Here is a 10236-nt window from a genome sequence, read left to right as displayed (position 1 = left end):
CGCCCCGAGAACCCCCCACCCACCCACCCAGGAGTCCTCAGGGCGCACGCCCCGAGAACCCCACCCCCACCCCTAGGAGTCCTCAGGGCGCACGCCCCGAGAACCCCCCCCCCCCCGGAAGTCCTCAGGGCGCACGCCCCGAGAACCCCCTACCTCCCCGGGAGTCCTCAGGGCGCACGCCTCGAGAACCCCCTACCTCTCCGGGAGTCCTCAGGGCGCACGCCCCGAGAACCCCCCACCCCTCCCCCCCGGGAGTCCTCAGGGCGCACGCTCCGAGAACCCCCACCTCCCGGGAGTCCTTAGGGAGCACGCCCCGAGAACCCCCCACCCCCGGGAGTCCTCAGGGCGCACGCCCCGAGAACTCCCTCATCCCCTGAGAGTCCTCAGGGCGCACGCCCCGAGAACACCCCCCCCCCCCCTTCCTCTCCTACCCCACTTACTACCATTCTACTCCCCCCTTCCTCTACTACCTTTCTAACCTACCTTTCCTCTACATACCCTTACCATTTCCTAATCCCCCAATCCTACCCCACCTACCATCTACCTTTCTAACCCCTTATCCTACCTACCTCCTTATCCTACCCCACCCACCCAGCCTACGCTACCCCTCCCCCCCTCCACCACTACCTCACTACCTTTCTAACCTACCTTTCCCCCTACATATACAACTTCCTAATCCCTACACCCCGCACCCTCCCTCCCTTGGGACCTCGAGGCGCCTTGTCCCAGCCCCTCCCCCCCCTCCCCCTCCCAAGGACCTCGAGGCGTTGTGCCTTGTGGTCCCCCGCCTCGCCCTTAAAAAGTATACAAATTTTGTTTATCATAATTTGTATTCCAAAATTTTTAATAAACTATTCAGAGTTATAATTATCGAGAGAGAGAGTAACACATGTATGTTAGCTGACAAAAAATGTAACAAAGGAAAGGGATAGCGATATTTTCTTCTATATTCAATTAATTTATCATTGAATATTATTAACTAATAAATATCCATTTCAATATATGAAACAGTTGCGGAGATTAAGCTGACAAAAAAAACAATGGAAAGATATGTTTTTTTGTTAAGGAAGGGATAGATGTGCAAGTAATCAATGATATACACCAACATATTACTGGAAAATTATCATTCTTGATAAAATGTCATTCTTGGAAAAATATCATTCTTGGAGAGTGATCTTCAAAGTTTATTTTATAGAGTGCAGGATGGACACTTGTGCTAATTAATTCTAAAATGCTAATACAATAATAATGAAAATCTGCAGTCATTAACTTTGGCAAATGACAAGATTCACCAAGTCATGTTACATTAAATCAGGCAGCAGATCCCAGAAGATAAAATTACAAGTTCATATGCTTACTTAAATGAAGTAGGGAAAAGAGAGAGCAAAGAACCATATTCGTGGCTAGTGAATTGAATGTCGATTAAAAAAACTGAATGCTGACATGTGCATTTCAAGGAATCAAACCTTTCCGATATTTAGAGGAGAAAGTGTTGGAAACTACCTAACCAGGTTGGTTTAAATGTAAATTAAATAAATTTAGAGATCACATATAATTAAACAAGGTTGTAAAGGATCCAAAGTCATGGATGGTGATACAGAAATATTAGTTCAACGGAAATTCAAAAAAATACAAATAAGGAGAGAAAGAGAACTGACTGAGATTGTGAACAGTGGCATAGACTAAAATTCCCAATTGAACCTGGTCATCAACCTACTGCAATGCACTTTCATTGTCCGGGATTGGAATCGGCTATTTGATGCTACAAAGAGGTCAAACTCTTGTAAAATTTGTCAATCCATAATAGATATACAACTGTTGAACACAAAATTTGCGACAATAATGTGACGTTGAAACAATTATCAGAGCATCTAACTTGAACTTGCAAACGAGAGAGCAGCAAAATTGGAGATATTCAAAGAGATGAGTTCTTGATAAAAAAAAATCAGAATGCATAAACAAATAATACTCAAAGCTTCGTCTCAGCTGGCAAGTAAGCACTCCAACGTTGAGAGTGACACATCTAGACACCTCAACTTGGTCTCAATTGACAACTAAACACTCCCAACTCTTGGTTCTACGTTGCTCATTACCTTTTTGGCATTCCTTCCATGAACATTCTGGTTGAACCTTAGATGCTACATCAGACTGTTTCTTTCCACGGTCGAAGAAAACAAGCTCTCTCAGTCCACTTTTAGGTCCTTTTCCTACGTCATCATCTCTCTACTACTCGAAGAAAACCAAGTTGTTGTAACATTGTTAAGTAGTAGTTACCTTACAATGGGTTGAAAAACTCTAATGTGTGATATGCAGGCGGATTGTGATCGAGTTACTGGTGATCTACTTCCAAAGGAATAGTGCTTCAAAGAAAGAGGTATGAATAACCTCTTAATCAGGAAGAGGCAGGGGAATGCTTGGATGAATACCTTAACCCATTGATAACTTTGTGCGTTAAAAATGTCTGACATGGTCGCAAAAGCAAAGAAAGAAGAAGACAAATTAATCGAAAAATTCATTTTCATCCTAAAGATTCCATCTATACAGGCTTAAATTGATAAGGAAAAAAATAAAAATAATGTAGCAATAACTTGGTGCTAGTACATTAATATCGTCATAACCCTCTTATACACAAAAGCAAAAAGAAAAGGTTCTTCTGTACAAATATCTTTGTAATGAGTCTATGAAATTTACCAAGCTATTTTCATCTTGAAGATCAACCAAAAAGCCAAAAGTCATAAGCATGTAACCTTAGTCTTCTGTACATAATCTGCTTTTCTTTCAAAACATCTTGCATTTCTTCCCTTCCATAATTAATATCCAACAAACAGAAGCTGGTGTGTTTTTCCAAATCTTTCTCATAGGTTTCCAAATCTGACTTGCCACAGGACAGATTCTGTTTAAAATTCTCTTCTGACTTTGATCTATAATTGTGAAGTAGAATAATTTTTAGTTAACTAAATAGTAGTAGTGGTGATTTTAGGACCCTAAATACAACTAATCTTCACATGAACATGACAAATGCTCAACTTTAAACGTGTTTAGGAACATATAGATCAAGAGTAAACAAACAAAAATGATTGAATAAAGAAGACAAAAAAAAAGAATTATATATAAAAGCAGAGTTTCTGAGTAAATATTAAAATGCCATTACAAACAATACAACAGCAAAGATGGATCATCTTCGTTGGCAAGTGCGGAGAAGAGAGTACACTACAAGTTTAACCCCACTAAATATATTTTCAGAAACAAAGACACCCTACACCCTCACATGGCATCATATATAGAAAAAATACATACAACACATTTCAACTTGTCTTTTGATTCAAAGTACTTCTTCTGCAGATATTCAGAGTGATGAGTTTTTTGATTAAAAAAAATCAGAATGCATAAACAAATAATACTCAAAGCTTCGTCTCAGCTGGCAAGTAAGCACTCCAACTTTGAGAGTGGCACATCTAGATACATCAACTTGGTCTCAATTGACAACTAAACACTCCCAACACTTGGTTCTAGGTTGCTCATTACTTTTTTGGCATTCTTCCCATGAACATTCTGGTTGAACCTTAGATGCTACATCAGACTGTTTCTTTCCACAGTCAAAGAAAACAAGCTCTCTCAATCCACTTTTAGGTTCTTTTCCTACGTCATCTCTCTGCTACTAGGTCAGTAGTGAATTACAGTTGTTGTAACATTGTTTAGTAGTTACTTTACAGTGGTTTGAAATATTTTAAAACACAATTGTGCGATGTGCAGGCGGACTGTGATCGAGTTACTACTGATCTACTTCCAAAGGAATCACAGCAAAGAGGTATGGATAATCTCTTAACCAGGAAGAGGCAGGGGAGGGCTGGGATGAATACTTAACCCCTTGGTAGTTATTTGTGCGTTAAAAAGATCTGACATGATCGCAAAAGCAAAGAGTGAAGAAGACAAATCAACCGAAAAACTCATTTTCATCCTAAAGATTCCATTATCCAGGCTTATAATGATAAGGAAAATTATAATGCTTACTTGTCCGCTGAGAAAAGTTTGAGCATAAATGTGTTGAGCAAATCATTATTGTTCATGATTTTCCGCTAAACTAAAATTCTTTTCGGACTTTGATCAAACATCTCTACGGCAACAGAATCTAGCCCCCACATCAACGGTATATTAATATCAATTTTCAAAATCCCTGGCTCTATGAAGCAGCTAGTTATTGAAATTTCCCATATTTATTTATTTATTTCAGATTCCATTTGTGCAAAACTCAAAAGTTTGGAAATCCGTATTGAAGAGGTGAAAATCATTTGGATAATTATCAGGATCCAACAATCATCAATTGATACAAAAAGAAAATAGATAAGTACAGCTAAAACAACACAGAAACGATAAAGAAAATGAATTCACTAAAATTCATCAATATACAAAAAGAAGAGTTTCAGCAAAACAAAATTGTATGTTTCATTCCTAATTCTAAGCAGTAACAGGAGAGTGAACTATCACATGACTGATATACCAAATTCCCCATTCCTACAAGTTAATTTCGAGGTTTTATATACATTATTCGATCAATCAACTAAACCCCCAATCCTAAGTGAAGACGAAAATGGGAAAAAGTAAATTATTCAATCAAATCAACTAAACCCCCAACCCTAAATCAGACGAAAATGGGAAAAAATACCTGAATACTAACAGTGGCATACGAAAATTGATTCAAGAAGCATAGGAATATCTGTACTCATTTGCCAATTTTACTCTCGCCACCATCATTTCGCCATTTTCTTGATGCTTACACCCAGAAAAAAGAAGTAGTTCTGTTTGATCGAAGAAGAAGTAAAATTGAGAGATTAGAACCCATCTTTATCCCCTAATTCGTGCTACTGTGGAAGAGAATGGTAGTGAAGTGAAGAAGAGAAAGAACAAGTATTTGTATTGAAATGAAAATAGCCGTTATTTGTATTTAGATTTCAAATTACTTAAGAACGTAGTAATAAAATTTATAAAATTTGTCTTCAATTTAATTAACAAGTTCTTAATTTAAATGAAATAAAATAATTATGAACTAATTAATTATGAACCAAAAAAATTGAGACAGTTTTTAATATTCATAAAATGTACTAGTTAATTAATTATATACATATTTATATAAAAGCATACATGTTATTTTAAAATTATAAAAAGTGATAAAAACTATATTTTAAAATAACATGAAAAAACAAAACGAAATATTTTAAAGTATTTGCAATTTAATTTACATTGTGAATGATCAAAATTGAATGTCAATGATTAGACATAACGTTTTTTAACTACTTTCAAGCTTCTTAGTTGCCTGTTTTTTTACTTCCATATTTAAAAAGAAATTTTCATTGTAAAAAAAGTATTGGGTGTGCCTAATTAACATAATTATTTTAGCACTCCAAGGTGTTCAAAATTCTACATTTGATATACCAAATTTTTTTGCACTTCGATAAATTAATCCGTAATGAAAAACTCATTATCCCAACATAAAAACTTAACTTCAATCCCAAGAACTCTTACCGATGATATTGACAACAACTTAAAGAGAATAAAATATAACTTAATAGACAGGTTTGTAAAATAAGTTTGAAAAGATGGTTTCGATGTAATGGGAAATGGTCATCATCATTTGAAAAGATAAACGATTGGACCATCTTTTCGACGTGGTGGTTCCCCAATTCATTACGGAGGTCTTCACAGAGTTTATTGGGGTCTCCGAGGAGTCGCTCCATTGTCTAATACACAAGAAAAATAACAAAATTTATGTAATTCCTAAAAAAATGCATGTAAATAGGTGTTAAAAGAAAGATATGACTATACGTGATGGTTCACCAACTCATTATGAAAGTCCCCATAAATTTTTCTTAACAAAGGCCTATAAATACGAAAATAAGCGTTAAATTGGTGTGAGTATATGTGATGACTCTCCAACCTATTGTGGAGGTGTTCATAAAGATTTTTTAAAAAAATTGATGTGTTATATATATATATATATATATATATATATATATATATATATGCATTAAAAAATAAAAAAAATAGAAATTTGTTATTTCTTTAAATTAATTTTAAAAGTTACTAGCATAAAGAAATAAAAATTAGAGGGGTTTGGTTATAGTTCAGCATCTCACATTTTTTTTCTGGCCAAATTTTTTCTCCAATCTCACAGCATAATCCTTAGATGTCCGTGGAATCAAACGTGTTTAAGCTTGAAAACATTGATAAAAGTGGTAAGAGAAACTATTGATTAAACGGTAAAATCGCCTTCTCGATTTGAGGGTTTCTCAATCCTTTAAAGAAGAAGAATTTTGTAGAGGTTGGAAAAGGGAATTTTTTTTCTAAGAAAAAAGTCTAATGTGGCAGTTTTCTAATCTTTCACGCACTAAAAAAAAGTATAATCACTGGAAACTAAAAATTGAAGGAAAACTTTTTTTCTAAAAAAAAGTCTAATGTGACAATTTTCTAATCTTTCACGAATTAAAAATAAGTATCACTTGCTATGTCATATAGCATAAGAGGAGTGCATTTAAGCTTAGTTCATCAAGCGCAGTAAATTTAAGAACGAAATAAATAATACACATCAAATATAAAGATGCTTTAAATACGTTTCTCTTCTAAAAACTGATCATATTTATATAATAATATAACCAATTTATTTGTTTGTCAAGTTAATGTTACTATAAAAATATATATTAATAAGTACTATTGGATTCACTTTTGACTTTAGATGATAACAATTTAAAAAATAGAAGAAGTCTATAAATGATAACTTAGGATGTGAAACTTTAAAAAAAAATTCATTTTATATTTTTTTAAAAGATAAAAAACAGAGCCTTAGTCCCTTTTAGCCATTTGTGTGTGATTTCTAGGAGAATCAAGAAACCTCTCCCATCAAAAAATTTAAAAAAAAATAAAAATCATTTGACTGCACATATAAAATTAGACATATTTCTTCCCCAGAAAATTATTGGTCTGAGTTCACTCAAAAGGTACGCTATCTAATTCTCATTTCTATTTCAATTTTGAATAGGACTCATGATTCATTTGACGTAAGATATAAGGTATAATAATCTCAAAATAAACTGTAGGATTTTTTTGTTTCATGTTTGGTCGATAATATTAGATAGTCCTTGAACTATTTATCCATTTATCCCGATCATTTTTGGCGTAGCGATCGCTGCAAAAAAAAAAACTTTACTGATCTTACTGGGAATATATATATAATTTTGATTGTTGAATCTGATTGATCTCCTCTGCTGTTTGGTCGTTTCTTAGGCTACACATTTCCGATTTCCTCAGAATTTTAGCAATGGTATGTTGTACTGTTATCTTCTTTTATTATTGGTGCAATGTTTTCTCTGATATGCTTGCCAATCCATTCTTCCTTTTAATGAAATGACCCTCTAAGCTATATAAAAATTTTAAAGTATTTGTCTCCAGTATGCAATTGTCAAGTATGCTTCTATTACTTAGCTACGTTGTACTGGCAACCATATTTGATGGCTAAGTAAAAATAGTTTAACGACGAATCATGTGACCTCCCCTCTGCGTCCTAGACAAAGTATTGTTGAGGATTCATATTAATTGGCTAGTTTTACATTGGCTATTGCATCCCTTCTCTTTTACCCAAGCTCCCCCAGGCAGAGTAACACCCCCGTAAACAACGTAAAATCATAACATTTGAAACTCTTTCACCAACACGAATCTTATCATAGAAAAAGTGGATATTTCAGGCTATAGCCCACATTATGTCAATAATGTGTTCTTCAAGTACATGTGCCATGTGCTTATGTGAAATGGTATCTTATTTTGGCAACTATACATCATGTTGTTCTTGAGACAGGCTGCAAAAATTCTTGCTAATTTAATTGTAAAGTCTTTCGCTTGTCAAATTTACTTTATCGTGATAAATTGATATGATTTGATAAAAATAATATCACTAGCATATTTGAGATCCCAACGACTCAATATTTACATCATCCCTGTACTTAAATTTCCCCCTCATTTACTTTGCCTTTTTCTTTTTTCCACAAACTAAGTATATTATTCCATTTTTTCCCCTCTATGTATAAGTTTTTATAAGGCGGGACTTTTGCCTTCTTGTTTTGACATGTTTGCAAAAAAAGAAGTAAAAATTCTGAGTTTCATTTAGCATGATTCTCAAGGTCTCACGGGAATGAATGAGAGAAATAAGAGGATTCACACATTGTCGTGTTTAACAGGATTTTTTTTTCATTTTCGGGTCTTGAACTCGAGACCTCTTATTAAAGACGGAGGGATTTCAACTATCTCACCACAACCAATACTGTTTAAATACATCCTAATAATATTTGATACTGATATGAGATTATTAAGCAATTTAAATTCCTTTTTTCATCCCAACTTGTCAAACTACCTCAAATTGGGAACCTTTATAAAAAAAATATAATCGTGCAATGATCTGTAAGAATATAATTATGCCTGAGATTTCAAAGAATTGTTGTTATGAACTATTTTATTTCACTTTCTTTTGAGCACAATAAGTATTCCACTTGCGCAGTACCATCAAGAAAGAACTTATTGGGATTATCTTCTATCGAAAAATTATAGAACGTGAGATGATTACAATTCCTAGAAATTAATATAGGAATACAGCAAAAAGAAAACACTTATAACTTTACATGATGGACACCGACGAAAAATTTTGTTAGTCTCATATTTCACATTGGTCTTCTGACTTTTACAAAAATCACAGAGCAGTCACCCAGTGCCACCACAAGGCTCACATAAGATTCCTGCCTTAATCTTTCAATTGAAAACAGATGGATAATGATTTGAAAGCAGCACACCGTCTCAGTAATCAAAAAACGCAAATTTTATAACATTATACTAATAAAACTATTTAAAGTGTAATATTAAAACATAAATCAAGTAAAGTTCTACACAAATTGAATTCTAGTTCAACTAGTCTATTTTATCCTAATTTGACTAGGAAATGCAGGTTGGAGATTCGAAACTCCTTAACAAACATTTATGTTTTATCACAGGCAAAAGTTGTTGTTCATCTTGTATTTCAAATATACTTAGAACAAAATTTTGAACATATTTGAAAGACAACAAAGTTTAAGAACATTTTCACAACTAGAAAATCAAAACTAGTAGCGAAACTAGAATCAGAAACAAATTTGAAAAAAATATACAAAATATTTTTCTTAAAGAAGAATTGTTGTTAATATGTGTCTAAAAAAATCTTACTGATTCCAACAAACTTTGCAGAAACACAAAGTTACCAAGTTTAATAAACCAGTGAAGAACAAAAGAATAGAAGAACTGAAATTAATTCACAAATCTAAAATTTGTAAAACACGTACCAGAATCTGGAAAAATTTTAATAGGAAAAAGATCAAGTCCACTGAACTCACAGTGTCCCCTTAAGGAAATTATTCCCCTCTAGTATCTGAGGTTTGATCAGGAATATGAACTCCCAAGGGAAAATGATCTCAATCACCAGAGTATAGATACAAAAAACTCCGGTGTCAGTGAACCACTCAACGGCAATAAAGACTTAGAATACTAGATTTAGTAGTTGAAGAAAAAGTCCATGAATTCTATATTAAAATGAGAGAAAATCCCTCAATTATAGAAAACAAAGGGTAGTGTGAAAAGGTTCTTATTGTGCGTTACCGGAAAGGTCACAAACCTTTAGAAAAGTCACAATATTTCAGAAAGGTCGTCATCTTTCATAAAAGTCACAACTTTCCATAAAAGTCATAACTTTCCATAAAAATCACAACTTTTCATAAAAGTCACAACTTTTTATAAAAGTCGCAACATTTCATAAAAGTCACAACTCTTCATAAAAGTCGCAACTCTATCACACCTTTTTGAAATCCAACAATCCCCCGCATGAATGGGGAATGACTCGAAGACAGAGAAATGGACAAGTATGTGTACTTTACAAGCAAGAATTAATTGCATCTGGATAAGTAGGTTTTCTCTTGGACTTTTCGTAGTAAACATGTGTCGGATATACTCGATCAATTGGTAAATGCGATATCTTTGAACCATCGAACTTTGGTGTATACCTAGACAACCATATGTCACACAATTAACCCTTTACCGTTCATGGTTCTTACGGTTGTGTTCGTTTTAGCCATGAACACCTCCTGGTTTCATGAGTATATAGAAAGATGAGCTTTTGACAATCATCCCTCTTTGAAGCGGCTTACACTTCACACTCACATAGGTGATTCCTAA

General features: G+C 34.3%; 1 long non-coding RNA gene across 2 annotated transcripts; it reads right to left on the bottom strand.

Moving 5' to 3' along the window:
* Positions 1-1257: 1257 nt before the first annotated feature.
* LOC104646395 (uncharacterized) lies at positions 1258-4923 on the bottom strand. Of its 2 annotated transcripts, XR_011220015.1 has the most exons (3): positions 4664-4923; positions 2692-2921; positions 1258-1762 (listed from the first exon to the last, which is right to left on the bottom strand). It is a non-coding gene; the product is annotated as an uncharacterized lncRNA (long non-coding RNA). The 2 variants fall into 2 exon arrangements; XR_740505.4 differs by lacking the exon at positions 1258-1762 and having other exon boundaries at positions 2494-2921.
* Between the last annotated feature and the right edge of the window lie 5313 nt (positions 4924-10236).

Source organism: Solanum lycopersicum, chromosome 3 (genome assembly GCF_036512215.1).
Source record: "Solanum lycopersicum chromosome 3, SLM_r2.1".
In the NCBI taxonomy this organism is placed as follows: domain Eukaryota; kingdom Viridiplantae; phylum Streptophyta; class Magnoliopsida; order Solanales; family Solanaceae; genus Solanum; species Solanum lycopersicum.
Note: the sequence above shows the minus strand (reverse complement) of the source record. Positions and strands in the feature narration are given on the sequence as shown.